Source organism: Schistocerca piceifrons, chromosome 6 (assembly GCF_021461385.2).
Source record: "Schistocerca piceifrons isolate TAMUIC-IGC-003096 chromosome 6, iqSchPice1.1, whole genome shotgun sequence".
NCBI classification, from domain to species: Eukaryota; Metazoa; Arthropoda; class Insecta; order Orthoptera; family Acrididae; genus Schistocerca; species Schistocerca piceifrons.
In genome coordinates, this window is record NC_060143.1 from 399,401,663 (window position 1) to 399,421,486 (window position 19,824).

The window sequence follows — 19,824 nt, forward strand, 5'->3', positions numbered from 1 at the left end:
TTCAAATGTCTGTGAGTCATGTAACTGAGACGGGAGTTGGGGACCAGCCCGGTATTCACCTAGCGGGATGTGAAAAACTGCCTAAAAACCACATCCAGGCTGGCCGGCATACCGGCCCTTGTTAATCCAGCGGGCGGATTCGATCCGAGGCCGGCGCGCCTACCCGAGTCCAGGAAGCAGCACATTAGTGCTCTCGGCTACCCTGGCGGGTCAAAATTAACATTCTGAGTCATTGCGGTCAAATCCTATATGGTATTTCACTTTGACCTAGAATTATGAAACTGAGCAAGAAGGATGATTCACAGTACTAGCAAAGGGAAAAATCTAGAAATGGTTACTTTCTCTTTAGATCAGACGAAAAAAAATTTCGTTACCTATAATCCGAACGTCTGTCTGTCCCTCCGTCTGTTAAAACCTATTTTTGTCAGCAAGTTGAAATTTATGTCTGGAGTCTCTTGGTGGTGCAAGAAATGTAAGCTTCTAACTAAATGCAATCAAAAGACGTGGTCATGCATGTCACATATTTTGATACTCACAAACTCATTCATTAAAACCCATAGCTTGCTTCGCGTTGACGTTGAATTATGAAACCTAGCAAGAAGCAAGAGTAAGTAAAGGAGGGAAAAAACAGGAAATTGTTAATTTCTAATTCTGTCGCAAGAGCGAGCAAGGTGACGCAGTGATTAGCACACTGTACTCACATTCTGGAGGACGACAGTTCGATCTGCGTCTGGCCATCTAGATGTAGGTTTTCCACGATTTCCCTAAATCGCTCCAGGAAAATGCAGGGATGGTTAGTTCAAAAGGGTACGGCCGATTTCGTTCCGCAGCCCTGTCATAATCCGAGCTTCTGCTCCATCTCTAATGATCTCGATGGCGAGGGGACATTAAACGAAATCTTCCTTCCTTCCTTATATCGTACGAAAAAGTATTTGTTTTGATATTTGTGATCAGACTTCAAATATAAAATTAAAACATTCTCGAAAGCCTTGGAATCCACGGGACCGATGTCTTGCAACTGTCAGAGTGCATAACAGGCAAAAATATTGGAGCTTCTTAGGTCCAGGGATGAATTAACTGTCTGTACATATGAAACATCCTGGCAGATTAAAACTGTGTGCCCGACCGAGACTCGAACTCGGGACCTTTGCCTTTCGCGGGCAAGTGCTCTACCAACTGAGCTACCGAAGCACGACTCACGCCCGGTACTCACAGCTTTACTTCTGCCAGTACCTCGTCTCCTACCTTCCAAACTTTACAGAAGCTCTCCTGCGAACCTTGCAGAACTAGCACTCCTGAAAGAAAGGATATTGCGGAGACATGGCTTAGCCACAGCCTGGGGGATGTTTCCAGAATGAGATTATCACTCTGCAGCGGAGTGTGCGCTGTTATGAAACTTCCTGGCAGATTAAAACTGTGTGCCCGACCGAGATTCGAACTCGGGACCTTTGCCTTTCGCGGGCAAGTGCTCTACCAACTGAGCTACCGAAGCACGACTCACGCCCGGTACTCACAGCTTTACTTCTGCCAGTACCTCGTCTCCTACCTTCCAAACTTTACAGAAGCTCTCCTGCGAACCTTGCAGAACTAGCACTCCTGAAAGAAAGGATATTGCGGAGACATGACTTAGCCAAAGCCTGGGGGATGTTTCCAGAAAGAGATTTTCACTCTGCAGCGGAGTGTGCGCTGATATGAAACTTCCTGGCAGATTAAAACTGTGTGCCCGACCGAGACTCGAACTCGGGACCTTTGCCTTTCGCGGGCAAGTGCTCTACCAACTGAGCTACCGAAGCACGACTCACGCCCGGTACTCACAGCTTTACTTCTGCCAGTACCTCGTCTCCTACCTTCCAAACTTTACAGAAGCTCTCCTGCGAACCTTGCAGAACTAGCACTCCTGAAAGAAAGGATATTGCGGAGACATGGCTTAGCCACAGCCTGGGGGATGTTTCCAGAAAGAGATTTTCACTCTGCAGCGGAGTGTACGCTGATATGAAACTTCCTGGCAGATTAAAACTGTGTGCCCGACTGAGACTCGAACTCGGGACCTTTGCCTTTCGCGGGCAAGTGCTCTACCAACTGAGCTACCGAAGCACGACTCACGCCCGGTACTCACAGCTTTACTTCTGCCAGTACCTCGTCTCCTTCCTTCCAAACTTTACAGAAGCTCTCCTGCGAACCTTGCAGAACTAGCACTCCTGAAAGAAAGGATATTGCGGAGACATGGCTTAGCCACAGCCTGGGGGATGTTTCCAGAATGAGATTTTCACTCTGCAGCGGAGTGTGCACTGATATGAAACTTCCTGGCAGATAAAAACTGTGTGCCCGACCGAGACTCGAACTCGGGACCTTTGCCTGTCGCGGGCAAGTGCTCTACCAACTGAGCTACCGAAGCACGACTCACGCCCGGTACTCACAGCTTTACTTCTGCCAGTACCTCGTCTCCTACCTTCCAAACTTTACAGAAGCTCTCCTGCGAACCTTGCAGAACTAGCACTCCTGAAAGAAAGGATATTGCGGAGACATGGCTTAGCCACAGCCTGGGGGATGTTTCCAGAATGAGATTTTCACTCTGCAGCGGAGTGTGCGCTGATATGAAACTTCCTGGCAGATTAAAACTGTGTGCCCGACCGAGACTCGAACTCAGGACCTTTGCCTGTCGCGGGCAAGTGCTCTACCAACTGAGCTACCGAAGCACGACTCACGCCCGGTACTCACAGCTTTACTTCTGCCAGTACCTCGTCTCCTACCTTCCAAACTTTACAGAAGCTCTCCTGCGAACCTTGCAGAACTAGCACTCCTGAAAGAAAGGATATTGCGGAGACATGGCTTAGCCACAGCCTGGGGGATGTTTCCAGAATGAGATTTTCACTCTGCAGTGGAGTGTGCGCTGATATGAAACTTCCTGGCAGATTGAAACTGTGTGCCCGACCGAGACTCGAAATCGGGACCTTTGCCTTTCGCGGGCAAGTGCTCTACCAACTGAGCTACTGAAGCACGACTCACGCCCGGTACTCACAGCTTTACTTCTGCCAGTACCTCGTCTCCTACCTTCCAACTTTACAGAAGCTCTCCTGCGAACCTTGCAGAACTAGCACTCCTGAAAGAAAGGATATTGCGGAGACATGGCTTAGCCACAGCCTGGGGGATGTTTCCAGAATGAGATTTTCACTCTGCAGCGGAGTGTGCGCTGATATGAAACTTCCTGGCAGATTAAAACTGTGTGCCCGACCGAGACTCGAACTCGGGACCTTTGCCTTTCGCGGGCAAGTGCTCTACCAACTGAGCTACCGAAGCACGACTCACGCCCGGTACTCACAGCTTTACTTCTGCCAGTACCTCGTCTCCTACCTTCCAAACTTTACAGAAGCTCTCCTGCGAACCTTGCAGAACTAGCACTCCTGAAAGAAAGGATATTGCGGAGACGTGGCTTAGCCACAGCCTGGGGGATGTTTCCAGAATGAGATTTTCACTCTGCAGCGGAGTGTGCGCTGATATGAAACTTCCTGGCAGATTAAAACTGTGTGCCCGACCGAGACTCGAACTCGGGACCTTTGCCTTTCGCGGGCAAGTGCTCTACCAACTGAGCTACCGAAGCACGACTCACGCCCGGTACTCACAGCTTTACTTCTGCCAGTACCTCGTCTCCTACCTTCCAAACTTTACAGAAGCTCTCCTGCGAACCTTGCAGAACTAGCACTCCTGAAAGAAAGGATATTGCGGAGACATGGCTTAGCCACAGCCTGGGGGATGTTTCCAGAATGAGATTTTCACTCTGCAGCGGAGTGTGCGCTGATATGAAACTTCCTGGCAGATTAAAACTGTGTGCCCGACCGAGACTCGAACTCGGGACCTTTGCCTTTCGCGGGCAAGTGCTCTACCAACTGAGCTACCGAAGCACGACTCACGCCCGGTACTCACAGCTTTACTTCTGCCAGTACCTCGTCTCCTACCTTCCAAACTTTACAGAAGCTCTCCTGCGAACCTTGCAGAACTAGCACTCCTGAAAGAAAGGATATTGCGGAGACATGGCTTAGCCACAGCCTGGGGGATGTTTCCAGAATGAGATTTTCACTCTGCAGCGGAGTGTGCGCTGTTATGAAACTTCCTGGCAGATTAAAACTGTGTGCTCGACCGAGACTCGAACTCGGGACCTTTGCCTTTCGCGGGCAAGTGCTCTACCAACTGAGCTACCGAAGCACGACTCACTCCCGGTACTCACAGCTTTACTTCTGCCAGTACCTCGTCTCTTACCTTCCAAACTTTACAGAAGCTCTCCTGTGAACCTTGCAGAACTAGCACTCCTGAAAGAAAGGATATTGCGGAGACATGGCTTAGCCACAGCCGGGGGCATGTTTCCAGAATGAGATTTTCACTCTGCAGCGGAGTGTGCGCTGATATGAAACTTCCTGGCAGATTAAAACTGTGTGCCCGACCGAGACTCGAACTCGGGACCTTTGCCTTTCGCGGGCAAGTGCTCTACCAACTGAGCTACCGAAGCACGACTCACGCCCGGTACTCACAGCTTTACTTCTGCCAGTACCTCGTCTCCTACCTTCCAAACATTACAGAAGCTCTCCTGCAAACCTTGCAGAACTAGCACTCCTGAAAGAAAGGATATTGCGGAGACATGCCTTAGCCACAGCCTGGGGGATGTTTCCAGAATGAGATTTTCACTCTGCAGCGGAGTGTGCGCTGATATGAAACTTCCTGGCAGATTAAAACTGTGTGCCCGACCGAGACCCGAACTCGGGACCTTTGCCTTTCGCAGGCAAGTGCTCTACCAACTGAGCTACCGAAGCACGACTCACGCCCGGTACTCACAGCTTTACTTCTGCCAGTACCTCGTCTCCTACCTTCCAAACTTTACAGAAGCTCTCCTGCGAACCTCGCAGAACTAGCACTCCTGAAAGAAAGGATATTGCGGAGACATGGCTTAGCCACAGCCTGGGGGATGTTTCCAGAATGAGATTTTCACTCTGCAGCGGAGTGTGCGCTGATATGAAACTTCCTGGCAGGTTAAAACTGTGTGCCCGACCGAGACTCGAACTCGGGACCGTTGCCTGTCGCGGGCAAGTGCTCTACCAACTGAGCTACCAAAGCACGACTCACGCCCGGTACTCACAGCTTTACTTCTGCCAGTACCTCGTCTCCTACCTTCCAAACTTTACAGAAGCTCTCCTGCGAACCTTGCAGAACTAGCACTCCTGAAAGAAAGGATATTGCGGAGACATGGCTTAGCCACAGCCTGGGGGATGTTTCCAGAATGAGATTTTCACTCTGCAGCGGAGTGTGCGCTGATATGAAACTTCCTGGCAGATTAAAACTGTGTGCCCGACCGAGACTCGAACTCGGGACCTTTGCCTTTCGCGGGCAAGTGCTCTACCAACTGAGCTACCGAAGCACGACTCACGCCCGGTACTCACAGCTTTACTTCTGCCAGTACCTCGTCTCCTACCTTCCAAACTTTACAGAAGCTCTCCTGCGAACCTTGCAGAACTAGCACTCCTGAAAGAAAGGATATTGCGGAGACATGGCTTAGCCACAGCCTGGGGGATGTTTCCAGAATGAGATTTTCACTCTGCAGCGGAGTGTGCGCTGTTATGAAACTTCCTGGCAGATTAAAACTGTGTGCTCGACCGAGACTCGAACTCGGGACCTTTGCCTTTCGCGGGCAAGTGCTCTACCAACTGAGCTACCGAAGCACGACTCACTCCCGGTACTCACAGCTTTACTTCTGCCAGTACCTCGTCTCTTACCTTCCAAACTTTACAGAAGCTCTCCTGTGAACCTTGCAGAACTAGCACTCCTGAAAGAAAGGATATTGCGGAGACATGGCTTAGCCACAGCCTGGGGCATGTTTCCAGAATGAGATTTTCACTCTGCAGCGGAGTGTGCGCTGATATGAAACTTCCTGGCAGATTAAAACTGTGTGCCCGACCGAGACTCGAACTCGGGACCTTTGCCTTTCGCGGGCAAGTGCTCTACCAACTTTTTTTTTTTTTTTTTTTTTTTTTTTTGCATCTGCTCGGGGCGGACGTCGTTTTTTTTTTTTTTTTTTTTTTTCCTGGACCTCTTCCACTTCAGGCGTTGGCCCCTATCATCCATATCACCCCCAAACTCCTATCTAACCTAAAAAAAAAAAAAAAAAAAAAAAAAAAAAAAAAAAAAAAATTCTGTTGCCACCGCCACTTTCACCCTAACTTAACCTACTTTTTTATTTATTTTTTCATTATTCTTTTTAAATAATATATAAAGGAACTGAATACATCTTCTTGCCGTGACAATCTGTCCAATACCCTTGAAACAGAAGAACACGAAATCAATCAAGCACTTCTGATGTGTTTTATGTTACGGCTTCTGGCAAAATTAGTTTTCCTGAGGCACTTTCACCTGCTGTACTATAAAAATAAATAAATAAATGCCAACTTAATTATAATGAAGCACAAGTAGTATCAACTCGCTGTAGTGTTGTGCACCAACCCAAAAAAAAAAAAAAAAAAAAAAAAAAAAAAAAAAAAAATTACCGCTTCATTATGGCAAAGTGTGAAGTAAGAAATTTTGAAACAAAGCTTTGTATTTCCGACTCGTTTTAAGGTTGTGGTGCTCTTCCATTATATACTGTATGTACTCGTCTATACTCGCATGTGTATTCGTAACTGCAAAATATGCAAACTGGCCGATAATCCAAACATAGCTATTGTGCTTTGTTGCAGGAAAGATATGCCAGTCTGGTTGAAGTACATCTTTAAGTGTTATAGCAGAGTCTGTGGTTCTAGTAATTATTGCGAGTTTTTTTCTAGTCCAGTTCCATATGTGGTATTGGTCGCGGCAGATGAGAATGTGTGCCAAGGTATCTACAGTATGGCAATGATCGCAGTACGGACTCTGCTTCATTTTGATATTGTGCAACTTTTCACCTGTGGGGACCTTCTCGTTCACAATGTCATACCACGTGGACACTACTTTGGAGTGGAGGATGGGATTGTTAATGTTTTTCCAGACGTTACTCCAGTTGACCGCTGGATATTTCGCTTCAATTGGGTTTTGCCTATGGTGTCTCGTGAGGTGGTAATAGGTCCTTCTGGTGTTAAGCAGCTGTGAAGTGTCTTGAATATAGCTCATTTCCAGGTAATAAGTCCGGACGTGATCGAGTTGAGCGCTGATGCGACCAACATCGACTGGGGCCGTTTTGCTCGTTGGGGCTAACCTGTTGAATAACGTTTTCGTAATTGTCGGATGGGGTGACTGCAGTATTTTGCGGATTCGGTCTATATATACGGCAGTGCATTGATTCTTGATGTCTTTGACGCCCAAACCACCAGCGGCGCGGGTTAACACTATGGTTGGCATAGCGACTTTAAAGATGTTTCCGCTCCATATGAACCAATACGCTGCAGCTAAAAGCTTTTGCGCTGTATCCTTGGGTACTGGTAACACTGCTGCGATGTGATATATTTTGCTTAGCGCATAGCTGTTAATCAATAGAGCTCTCTGTATCCGATTGAGCGTTCTAGTTTTGTGTTCACGGAGAGTAGCCCTGAATATATGCAGTTTATGGTCCCAGTTGGCTACTGTCATCTCTCTTGGGTTGGCCATTAGAATCATACCTAAGTGGTTCGTCTTCTCTGTTCTTTGTAGCCATGTTCTTGGAATGGTCTCCATATGGGGTCCGACAGGTAAAATTTTCGATTTTTGTTCATTGAGTTTGGCTCCGGAAGAAGTGGCGTAAGCGTGGATTATTTGTTGAACGACTTCCATTTCTGAGTGCGTGTTAACTACTACACTGACGTCATCAGCATAAGCGTGACACACGGTTTTTGTACCCAACACCTGTAGACCTTGTAACCTGTGATGCAGGTTTAACAGTAACGGTTCTACGGCGATTGCGTATAGTGCCATAGAAAGGGGGCAGCCTTGTCTCACTGATTGCTTGATCGGGACTGGTGAACTTAGCTGACCATTAATTTTGATTCGAGAGGAAGTGCCGACTATACATTTGCGTATGATCTGAATAAAATGAGCACTGAATCCCATCCGTTGCATTACAGTTAGTAGAAAGTGGTGGTTGATGCGGTCAAAAGCCTTATCGAAGTCTAAAAACATGAGACCAACATTGCATTTGCATAGCCACGACAAATATATTATGTCTCTATATTCACATAATGCATTCGACATTGATCTCCCTGGGACAGCACTCATTTGATAAGGGCCAAGTACTTTCGGCAGTACCGTCTTCAGTCTACAGTTTATGAGTCGGGTGAAGATTTTATAGTCGGAATTGAGGAGTGTTAGTGGTCGAAAATCCTTCAGCGTAGCGCTACGTGGTTTTTTGGGGATCAGTACAATCATTCCTTCGGTAAACTGAGATGGCATCTGCACGTCTCCCAATAATTCATTGCATATTTTGGTGAATTCCGGTCCTATGATGTGCCAAAAACAAGCATAAAATTCTATGGGTAGGCCATCTAAACCAGCAGATTTCTTTGTAGGCGAGTCTTTGATTATGGCACATACTTCTTCCTCAGTTATGTGGGCTACAAGGTCGGCGTTGTCAGTCGGATGGACCGTGGATTGAATGTTGGATAAAAGCGGCTCACTTGCCGTCGCGTCAGTCGCCGATGCGGAGTAAAAATCTGTATAATGTTGCACCACGTAGTTTTTAACTGTGACTTGTTGATCGTATTCGTTCCCCTGTTCATCACTGAGAGTGTGGATTAACTTTTGTTTACCTCTCTTGGCTTCCCGTATCACGTGATATACGGACGTATTCTCCTGCGTCAGTTCAATCGGAGGACGCGATCGAACTTTTTTCCCCTCTAGTGATTGTCGTACCAACGCCGTTATTCTTGCTTTGGTGCGTTTTATTCTAGAGCTGTTTGCTACTAATCCCATGGGGTCATCATATAGTTCGCGGAGGCAAAGAAAGTGATACTCCAAGGTGCGTTTTCGCCAGTACGCTTTCATGCGACCATATCGTGCGATGCATTTTTTTATCTGCGGTTTCGCAGACTGTAGCCACCACATGATGCGTGTAGGATATCTGGATTGCATCCGAAGACAACGCTGCCATGTAGCATGGACCTCCTGTTTCAGTACTGCGTCCTCCAAAAGTGACACGTTTAGCTGCCATACGCCCCTTCCCAGGAATGTTTTTTGTTTAGTATGCTTCGCGGTTATATGAAATGCGCAGTGATCCGAGAAGTTAAGAGGCCAAATTTCACAGTCAGTTACATTATGGATAAAACCTTTCGTTACATACAGCCTGTCTAGTCTGCTTGCCGAAGTACTTGATACGTACGTGTATCCTCGGGTGTGCGGGCGAAGGTGGCACCAAGCATCTATCATATCGAGCCCGTTAATTAACAGCAACAGCTCCTCACAAAAGTTGAAGTTCGGGATTTGATCTTCTGGACGCAATACGCAGTTAAAATCTCCACCCAAAATTATGTGCAGCCGAGGATCCGTTATTAATGGGACAATTTCGTCCCGGAACAGGTTGCCCCTTGCTCGTTTTCCGCTGGATCCAGAGGGAGCATATATATTAACAAGAAGCAGATCATATATTTGTGCAGTTATGCCTCGTCCAGATTCAAGTATTGCTTTTGCTGTACATGGTATGCCGTGTTTGAACAGTATTCCTGTTCCACATTCATTGCCTATGTTTAAGATCGCCTCATATCCGTACACATCCGCTATTTTGGTTGTAACTACCTCTTGTAACATCGCTATGTCAATGTCGGCGGCATATAAGTAGTCCTTCACAGATTGTAACTTTACGTCCGAAACTATTCTGTTTACATTGAGCGTGGCGATTTTATACGCCTGCGTCATTCGGTAGTCCAACTAAGCGCATTCAGTGTCGTCAGACCATGCTGTCCCCGTATCAGTTCCGCAGCGGTCAACAGTGTCCATTGGTTCTTCAATTGGAGGGGCGAGGTTCATCTGTACGTCCTCATTCGGGTTGGGGATGTCTGGTTTTCCGATGTCTACCACGCCTTGCTTTCCGCTTCGATCTGTTTTAAGAATTTTTTTGGTACGGGAGAGTTTTTTCTCCAGTTCTTGAATCTCTTCAGGGCTCTGTTTTCGTGTTTGCCGTTTAGGTTTCACCGGCTGCTGTCTGATGTTGTCTTCCTCAGCATTCTTCGAATCTTCTAAGCGGGTGGTGTTTCGAGCTAAATTGTCGACCGTGCTCTTGGTGGATGATGGTGTCAATAGAGAAATCGGTTCACTATGAGGTTGCTCATTCCGGGATGGTTCTTGCATGTCATTCTCAACAGCGGAGGAATCGGATAATTTGCTGTGGCTCCCAATATCTTTCGGTGGCTGTTGTGTTGAAACCGTTACAGCTGTCACGATTTCCTTAGGTTCGGGTGGTCTAGCTTCTGTTGTGTCAGTGGTGGCAATCTGGGCTTCTATTCGGGTGGGATGGTTCTCCGAATTCACATCAGGGCTTGGGGTCAAGACTTGGCCGCGGGCAGCCGTAGCGTAAGTCGCTGGCAGCGCAGTCATAGCCGGCGGTCGCGGCGCCTCGCCAGCCGGCAGCTGCGCCACTCGCCGCTGTAAACACTCCGCGCGGACGTGGCCGGGAGAGTTGCACGCCGCGCACGTCCTCGGCTGGCCGTCGTATATAACGATACCTCGGTATCCACAGACGCTGATGTATGACGGTACATGTTTGTGCAAATCGACCTTTAATTGCCTCACTCCGTTGAGAACTTGGAATTTGCGCGCGTTGGACCACCGTTCGGCAACATTGCTGAGAACTTTACCGTACGGCGCTATCACTGCGTTTATTTGTTCCGCCGGTACTTCGAATGGTAGTTCGAATATCCTGATAGTTCGTATTCCAAACCCTGCATGTGTTACGGTGACTTCGCCTACGTTTCCATCACAATGCTTAAATTTCATACTTCCTCCGCAAGACTCAACTATTTTGTCACATAAGTTAGCATTCCTCAATTTCACAAATACAACGCTGCTCACTATCGAAAGATGCATTCCAATGACATCCTCTGAATCAACTTTCACTTCGTATTCCAACCAATCTTCGATTTCGTGTAGTTTAGGTCGGGCGTAATTACGATCAAACGAGAATTTCAAAGTATCTTGTCTGTTCAAGTGGGCCATCACGGATTCATATTTCAAATTTCAATATGCGTAGAAGTTCTGCAACGATGCAAGACGCACTGCGACTTACCACGCCAAAGCACAGCAGACCGCGGCGCACGAAACTCAGCACACGTCCGCACAGCACGGCTGACGCGGCGAGACTGCCAACTGAGCTACCGAAGCACGACTCACGCCCGGTACTCACAGCTTTACTTCTGCCAGTACCTCGTCTCCTACCTTCCAAACATTACAGAAGCTCTCCTGCAAACCTTGCAGAACTAGCACTCCTGAAAGAAAGGATATTGCGGAGACATGCCTTAGCCACAGCCTGGGGGATGTTTCCAGAATGAGATTTTCACTCTGCAGCGGAGTGTGCGCTGATATGAAACTTCCTGGCAGATTAAAACTGTGTGCCCGACCGAGACCCGAACTCGGGACCTTTGCCTTTCGCAGGCAAGTGCTCTACCAACTGAGCTACCGAAGCACGACTCACGCCCGGTACTCACAGCTTTACTTCTGCCAGTACCTCGTCTCCTACCTTCCAAACTTTACAGAAGCTCTCCTGCGAACCTCGCAGAACTAGCACTCCTGAAAGAAAGGATATTGCGGAGACATGGCTTAGCCACAGCCTGGGGGATGTTTCCAGAATGAGATTTTCACTCTGCAGCGGAGTGTGCGCTGATATGAAACTTCCTGGCAGGTTAAAACTGTGTGCCCGACCGAGACTCGAACTCGGGACCGTTGCCTGTCGCGGGCAAGTGCTCTACCAACTGAGCTACCAAAGCACGACTCACGCCCGGTACTCACAGCTTTACTTCTGCCAGTACCTCGTCTCCTACCTTCCAAACTTTACAGAAGCTCTCCTGCGAACCTTGCAGAACTAGCACTCCTGAAAGAAAGGATATTGCGGAGACATGGCTTAGCCACAGCCTGGGGGATGTTTCCAGAATGAGATTTTCACTCTGCAGTGGAGTGTGCGCTGATATGAAACTTCCTGGCAGATTAAAACTGTGTGCCCGACCGAGACTCGAACTCGGGACCTTTGCCTTTCGCGGGCAAGTGCTCTACCAACTGAGCTACCGAAGCACGACTCACGCCCGGTACTCACAGCTTTACTTCTGCCAGTACCTCGTCTCCTACCTTGCAAACTTTACAGAAGCTCTCCTGCGAACCTTGCAGAACTAGCACTCCTGAAAGAAAGGATATTGCGGAGACATGGCTTAGCCACAGCCTGGGGGATGTTTCCAGAATGAGATTTTCACTCTGCAGCGGAGTGTGCGCTGATATGAAACTTCCTGGCAGATTAAAACTGCGTGCCCGACCGAGACTCGAACTCGGGACCTTTGCCTTTCGCGGGCAAGTGCTCTACCAACTGAGCTACCGAAGCACGACTCACGCCCGGTACTCACAGCTTTACTTCTGCCAGTACCTCGTCTCCTACCTTCCAAACTTTACAGAAGCTCTCCTGCGAACCTTGCAGAACTAGCACTCCTGAAAGAAAGGATATTGCGGAGACATGGCTTAGCCACAGCCTGGGGGATGTTTCCAGAATGAGATTTTCACTCTGCAGCGGAGTGTGCGCTGATATGAAACTTCCTGGCAGATTAAAACTGTGTGCCCGACCGAGACTCGAAATCGGGACCTTTGCCTTTCGCGGGCAAGTGCTCTACCAATTGAGCTACCGAAGCACGACTCACGCCCGGTACTCACAGCTTTACTTCTGCCAGTACCTCGTCTCCTACCTTCCAAACTTTACAGAAGCTCTCCTGCGAACCTTGCAGAACTAGCACTCCTGAAAGAAAGGATATTGCGGAGACATGGCTTAGCCACAGCCTGGGGGATGTTTCCAGAATGAGATTTTCACTCTGCAGCGGAGTGTGCGCTGATATGAAACTTCCTGGCAGATTAAAACTGTGTGCCCGACCGAGACTCGAACTCGGGACCTTTGCCTTTCGCGGGCAAGTGCTCTACCAACTGAGCTACCTAAGCACGACTCACGCCCGGTACTCACAGCTTTACTTCTGCCAGTACCTCGTCTCCTACCTTCCAAACATTACAGAAGGTCTCCTGCGAACCTTGCAGAACTAGCACTCCTGAAAGAAAGGATATTGCGGAGACATGGCTTAGCCACAGCCTGGGGGATGTTTCCAGAATGAGATTTTCACTCTGCAGCGGAGTGTGCGCTGATATGAAACTTCCTGGCACATTAAAACTGTGTGCCCGACCGAGACTCGAACTCGGGACCTTTGCCTTTCACGGGCAAGTGCTCTACCAACTGAGCTACCGAAGCACGGCTCACGCCCAGTACTCACAGCTTTACTTCTGCCAGTACCTCGTCTCCTACCTTCCAAACTTTACAGAAGCTCTCCTGCGAACCTTGCAGAACTAGCACTCCTGAAAGAAAGGATATTGCGGAGACATGGCTTAGCCACAGCCTGGGGGATGTTTCCAGAATGAGATTTTCACTCTGCAGCGGAGTGTGCGCTGATATGAAACTTCCTGGCAGATTAAAACTGTGTGCCCGACCAAGACTCGAACTCGGGACCGTTGCCTTTTGCGGGCAAGTGCTCTACCAACTGAGCTACCGAAGCACGACTCACGCCCGGTACTCACAGCTTTACTTCTGCCAGTACCTCGTCTCCTACCTTCCAAACTTTACAGAAGCTCTCCTGCGAACCTTGCAGAACTAGCACTCCTGAAAGAAAGGATATTGCGGAGACATGGCTTAGCCACAGCCTGGGGGATGTTTCCAGAATGAGATTTTAACTCTGCAGCGGAGTGTGCGCTGATATGAAACTTCCTGGCAGATTAAAACTGTGTGCCCGACAGAGACTCGAACTCGGGACCTTTGCCTTTCGCGGGCAAGTGCTCTACCAACTGAGCTACCGAAGCACGACTCACGCCCGGTACTCACAGCTTTACTTCTGCCAGTACCTCGTCTCCTACCTTCCAAACTTTACAGAAGCTCTCCTGCGAAACTTGCAGAACTAGCACTCCTGAAAGAAAGGATATTGCGGAGACATGGCTTAGCCACAGCCTGGGGGATGTTTCCAGAATGAGATTTTCACTCTGCAGCGGAGTGTGCGCTGATATGAAACTTCCTGGCAGATTAAAACTGTGTGCCCGACCGAGACTCGAACTCGGGACCTTTGCCTTTCGCGGGCAAGTGCTCTACCAACTGAGCTACCGAAGCACGACTCACGCCCGGTACTCACAGCTTTACTTCTGCCAGTACCTCGTCTCCTACCTTCCAAACTTTACAGAAGCTCTCCTGCGAACCTCGCAGAACTAGCACTCCTGAAAGAAAGGATATTGCGGAGACATGGCTTAGCCACAGCCTGGGGGATGTTTCCAGAATGAGATTTTCACTCTGCAGCGGATTGTGCGCTGATATGAAACTTCCTGGCAGATTAAAATTGTGTGCCCGACCGAGACTCGAACTCGGGACCTTTGCCTTTCGCGGGCAAGTGCTCTACCAACTGAGCTACCGAAGCACGACTCACGCCCGGTACTCACAGCTTTACTTCTGCCAGTACCTCGTCTCCTACCTTCCAAACTTTACAGAAGCTCTCCTGCGAACCTTGCAGAACTAGCACTCCTGAAAGAAAGGATATTGCGGAGACATGGCTTAGCCACAGCCTGGGGCATGTTTCCAGAATGAGATTTTCACTCTGCAGCGGAGTGTGCGCTGATATGAAACTTCTTGGCAGATTAAAACTGTGTGCCCGACCGAGACTCGAACTCGGGACCTTTGCCTTTCGCGGGCAAGTGCTCTACCAACTGAGCTACCGAAGCACGACTCACGCCCGGTACTCACAGCTTTACTTCTGCCAGTACCTCGTCTCCTACCTTCCAAACTTTACAGAAGCTCTCCTGCGAACCTTGCAGAACTAGCACTCCTGAAAGAAAGGATATTGCGGAGACATGGCTTAGCCACAGCCTGGGGGATGTTTCCAGAATGAGATTTTCACTCTGCAGCGGAGTGTGCGCTGATATGAAACTTCCTGGCAGATTAAAACTGTGTGCCCGACCGAGACTCGAACTCGGGACCTTTGCCTTTCGCGGGCAAGTGCTCTACCAACTGAGCTACCGAAGCACGACTCACGCCCGGTACTCACAGCTTTACTTCTGCCAGTACCTCGTCTCCTACCTTCCAAACTTTACAGAAGCTCTCCTGCGAACCTTGCAGAACTAGCACTCCTGAAAGAAAGGATATTGCGGAGACATGGCTTAGCCACAGCCTGGGGGATGTTTCCAGAATGAGATTTTCACTCTGCAGCGGAGTGTGCGCTGATATGAAACTTCCTGGCAGATTAAAACTGTGTGCCCGACCGAGACTCGAACTCGGGACCTTTGCCTGTCGCGGGCAAGTGCTCTACCAACTGAGCTACCGAAGCACGACTCACGCCCGGTACTCACAGCTTTACTTCTGCCAGTACCTCGTCTCCTACCTTCCAAACTTTACAGAAGCTCTCCTGCGAACCTTGCAGAACTAGCACTCCTGAAAGAAAGGATATTGCGGAGACATGGCTTAGCCACAGCCTGGGGGAAGTTTCCAGAATGAGATTTTCACTCTGCAGTGGAGTGTGCGCTGATATGAAACTTCCTGGCAGATTAAAACTGTGTGCCCGACCGAGACTCGAAATCGGGACCTTTGCCTTTCGCGGGCAAGTGCTCTACCAACTGAGCTACCGAAGCACGACTCACGCCCGGTACTCACAGCTTTACTTCTGCCAGTACCTCGTCTCCTACCTTCCAACTTTACAGAAGCTCTCCTGCGAACCTTGCAGAACTAGCACTCCTGAAAGAAAGGATATTGCGGAGACATGGCTTAGCCACAGCCTGGGGGATGTTTCCAGAATGAGATTTTCACTCTGCAGCGGAGTGTGCGCTGATATGAAACTTCCTGGCAGATTAAAACTGTGTGCCCGACCGAGACTCGAACTCGAGACCTTTGCCTTTCGCGGGCAAGTGCTCTACCAACTGAGCTACCGAAGCACGACTCACGCCCGGTACTCACAGCTTTACTTCTGCCAGTACCTCGTCTCCTACCTTCCAAACTTTACAGAAGCTCTCCTGCGAACCTTGCAGAACTAGCACTCCTGAAAGAAAGGATATTGCGGAGACATGGCTTAGCCACAGCCTGGGGGATGTTTCCAGAAAGAGATTTTCACTCTGCAGCGGAGTGTGCGCTGATATGAAACTTCCTGGCAGATTAAAACTGTGTGCCCGACCGAGACTCGAACTCGGGACCTTTGACTTTCGCGGGCAAGTGCTCTACCAACTGAGCTACCGAAGCACGACTCACGCCCGGTACTCACAGCTTTACTTCTGCCAGTACCTCGTCTCCTACCTTCCAAACTTTACAGAAGCTCTCCTGCGAACCTTGCAGAACTAGCACTCCTGAAAGAAAGGATATTGCGGAGACGTGGCTTAGCCACAGCCTGGGGGATGTTTCCAGAATGAGATTTTCACTCTGCAGCGGAGTGTGCGCTGATATGAAACTTCCTGGCAGATTAAAACTGTGTGCCCGACCGAGACTCGAACTCGGGACCTTTGCCTTTCGCGGGCAAGTGCTCTACCAACTGAGCTACCGAAGCACGACTCACGCCCGGTACTCACAGCTTTACTTCTGCCAGTACCTCGTCTCCTACCTTCCAAACTTTACAGAAGCTCTCCTGCGAACCTTGCAGAACTAGCACTCCTGAAAGAAAGGATATTGCGGAGACATGGCTTAGCCACAGCCTGGGGGATGTTTCCAGAATGAGATTTTCACTCTGCAGCGGAGTGTGCGCTGATATGAAACTTCCTGGCAGATTAAAACTGTGTGCCCGACCGAGACTCGAACTCGGGACCTTTGCCTGTCGCGGGCAAGTGCTCTACCAACTGAGCTACCGAAGCACGACTCACGCCCGGTACTCACAGCTTTACTTCTGCCAGTACCTCGTCTCCTACCTTCCAAACTTTACAGAAGCTCTCCTCCGAACCTTGCAGAACTAGCACTCCTGAAAGAAAGGATATTGCGGAGACATGGCTTAGCCACAGCCTGGGGGATGTTTCCAGAATGAGATTTTCACTCTGCAGCGGAGTGTGCGCTGTTATGAAACTTCCTGGCAGATTAAAACTGTGTGCTCGACCGAGACTCGAACTCGGGACCTTTGCCTTTCGCGGGCAAGTGCTCTACCAACTGAGCTACCGAAGCACGACTCACTCCCGGTACTCACAGCTTTACTTCTGCCAGTACCTCGTCTCTTACCTTCCAAACTTTACAGAAGCTCTCCTGTGAACCTTGCAGAACTAGCACTCCTGAAAGAAAGGATATTGCGGAGACATGGCTTAGCCACAGCCTGGGGCATGTTTCCAGAATGAGATTTTCACTCTGCAGCGGAGTGTGCGCTGATATGAAACTTCCTGGCAGATTAAAACTGTGTGCCCGACCGAGACTCGAACTCGGGACCTTTGCCTTTCGCGGGCAAGTGCTCTACCAACTGAGCTACCGAAGCACGACTCACGCCCGGTACTCACAGCTTTACTTCTGCCAGTACCTCGTCTCCTACCTTCCAAACATTACAGAAGCTCTCCTGCAAACCTTGCAGAACTAGCACTCCTGAAAGAAAGGATATTGCGGAGACATGCCTTAGCCACAGCCTGGGGGATGTTTCCAGAATGAGATTTTCACTCTGCAGCGGAGTGTGCGCTGATATGAAACTTCCTGGCAGATTAAAACTGTGTGCCCGACCGAGACCCGAACTCGGGACCTTTGCCTTTCGCAGGCAAGTGCTCTACCAACTGAGCTACCGAAGCACGACTCACGCCCGGTACTCACAGCTTTACTTCTGCCAGTACCTCGTCTCCTACCTTCCAAACTTTACAGAAGCTCTCCTGCGAACCTCGCAGAACTAGCACTCCTGAAAGAAAGGATATTGCGGAGACATGGCTTAGCCACAGCCTGGGGGATGTTTCCAGAATGAGATTTTCACTCTGCAGCGGAGTGTGCGCTGATATGAAACTTCCTGGCAGGTTAAAACTGTGTGCCCGACCGAGACTCGAACTCGGGACCGTTGCCTGTCGCGGGCAAGTGCTCTACCAACTGAGCTACCAAAGCACGACTCACGCCCGGTACTCACAGCTTTACTTCTGCCAGTACCTCGTCTCCTACCTTCCAAACTTTACAGAAGGTCTCCTGCGAACCTTGCAGAACTAGCACTCCTGAAAGAAAGGATATTGCGGAGACATGGCTTAGCCACAGCCTGGGGGATGTTTCCAGAATGAGATTTTCACTCTGCAGTGGAGTGTGCGCTGATATGAAACTTCCTGGCAGATTAAAACTGTGTGCCCGACCGAGACTCGAACTCGGGACCTTTGCCTTTCGCGGGCAAGTGCTCTACCAACTGAGCTACCGAAGCACGACTCACGCCCGGTACTCACAGCTTTACTTCTGCCAGTACCTCGTCTCCTACCTTGCAAACTTTACAGAAGCTCTCCTGCGAACCTTGCAGAACTAGCACTCCTGAAAGAAAGGATATTGCGGAGACATGGCTTAGCCACAGCCTGGGGGATGTTTCCAGAATGAGATTTTCACTCTGCAGCGGAGTGTGCGCTGATATGAAACTTCCTGGCAGATTAAAACTGTGTGCCCGACCGAGACTCGAACTCGGGACCTTTGCCTTTCGCGGGCAAGTGCTCTACCAACTGAGCTACCGAAGCACGACTCACGCCCGGTACTCACAGCTTTACTTCTGCCAGTACCTCGTCTCCTACCTTCCAAACTTTACAGAAGCTCTCCTGCGAACCTTGCAGAACTAGCACTCCTGAAAGAAAGGATATTGCGGAGACATGGCTTAGCCACAGCCTGGGGGATGTTTCCAGAATGAGATTTTCACTCTGCAGCGGAGTGTGCGCTGATATGAAACTTCCTGGCAGATTAAAACTGTGTGCCCGACCGAGACTCGAACTCGGGACCTTTGCCTTTCGCGGGCAAGTGCTCTACCAATTGAGCTACCGAAGCACGACTCACGCCCGGTACTCACAGCTTTACTTCTGCCAGTACCTCGTCTCCTACCTTCCAAACTTTACAGAAGCTCTCCTGCGAACCTTGCAGAACTAGCACTCCTGAAAGAAAGGATATTGCGGAGACATGGCTTAGCCACAGCCTGGGGGATGTTTCCAGAATGAGATTTTCACTCTGCAGCGGAGTGTGCGCTGATATGAAACTTCCTGGCAGATTAAAACTGTGTGCCCGACCGAGACTCGAACTCGGGACCTTTGCCTTTCGCGGGCAAGTGCTCTACCAACTGAGCTACCTAAGCACGACTCACGCCCGGTACTCACAGCTTTACTTCTGCCAGTACCTCGTCTCCTACCTTCCAAACATTACAGAAGCTCTCCTGCGAACCTTGCAGAACTAGCACTCCTGAAAGAAAGGATATTGCGGAGACATGGCTTAGCCACAGCCTGGGGGATGTTTCCAGAATGAGATTTTCACTCTGCAGCGGAGTGTGCGCTGATATGAAACTTCCTGGCACATTAAAACTGTGTGCCCGACCGAGACTCGAACTCGGGACCTTTGCCTTTCACGGGCAAGTGCTCTACCAACTGAGCTACCGAAGCACGGATCACGCCCAGTACTCACAGCTTTACTTCTGCCAGTACCTCGTCTCCTACCTTCCAAACTTTACAGAAGCTCTCCTGCGAACCTTGCAGAACTAGCAC

At 49.5% G+C, this 19,824-nt stretch overlaps 7 non-coding genes across 7 annotated transcripts; all 7 read right to left on the minus strand.

The window, feature by feature from the left end:
* Window positions 1–1,418: 1,418 nt before the first annotated feature.
* On the minus strand, window positions 1,419–1,493 carry Trnas-cga. Its single transcript has one exon. It is a non-coding gene; the product is annotated as a tRNA-Ser (tRNA).
* A 2,633-nt stretch (window positions 1,494–4,126) lies between these two features.
* On the minus strand, window positions 4,127–4,201 carry Trnas-cga. The gene has a single exon. It is a non-coding gene; the product is annotated as a tRNA-Ser (tRNA).
* A 1,430-nt stretch (window positions 4,202–5,631) lies between these two features.
* Trnas-cga lies at window positions 5,632–5,706 on the minus strand. The gene has a single exon. It is a non-coding gene; the product is annotated as a tRNA-Ser (tRNA).
* Window positions 5,707–12,422: 6,716 nt separating this feature from the next.
* Window positions 12,423–12,499, minus strand: Trnas-cga. The gene has a single exon. It is a non-coding gene; the product is annotated as a tRNA-Ser (tRNA).
* An 829-nt stretch (window positions 12,500–13,328) lies between these two features.
* On the minus strand, window positions 13,329–13,403 carry Trnas-uga. Its single transcript has one exon. It is a non-coding gene; the product is annotated as a tRNA-Ser (tRNA).
* A 3,837-nt stretch (window positions 13,404–17,240) lies between these two features.
* Trnas-cga lies at window positions 17,241–17,315 on the minus strand. Its single transcript has one exon. It is a non-coding gene; the product is annotated as a tRNA-Ser (tRNA).
* A 2,333-nt stretch (window positions 17,316–19,648) lies between these two features.
* Window positions 19,649–19,723, minus strand: Trnas-uga. The gene has a single exon. It is a non-coding gene; the product is annotated as a tRNA-Ser (tRNA).
* Between the last annotated feature and the right edge of the window lie 101 nt (window positions 19,724–19,824).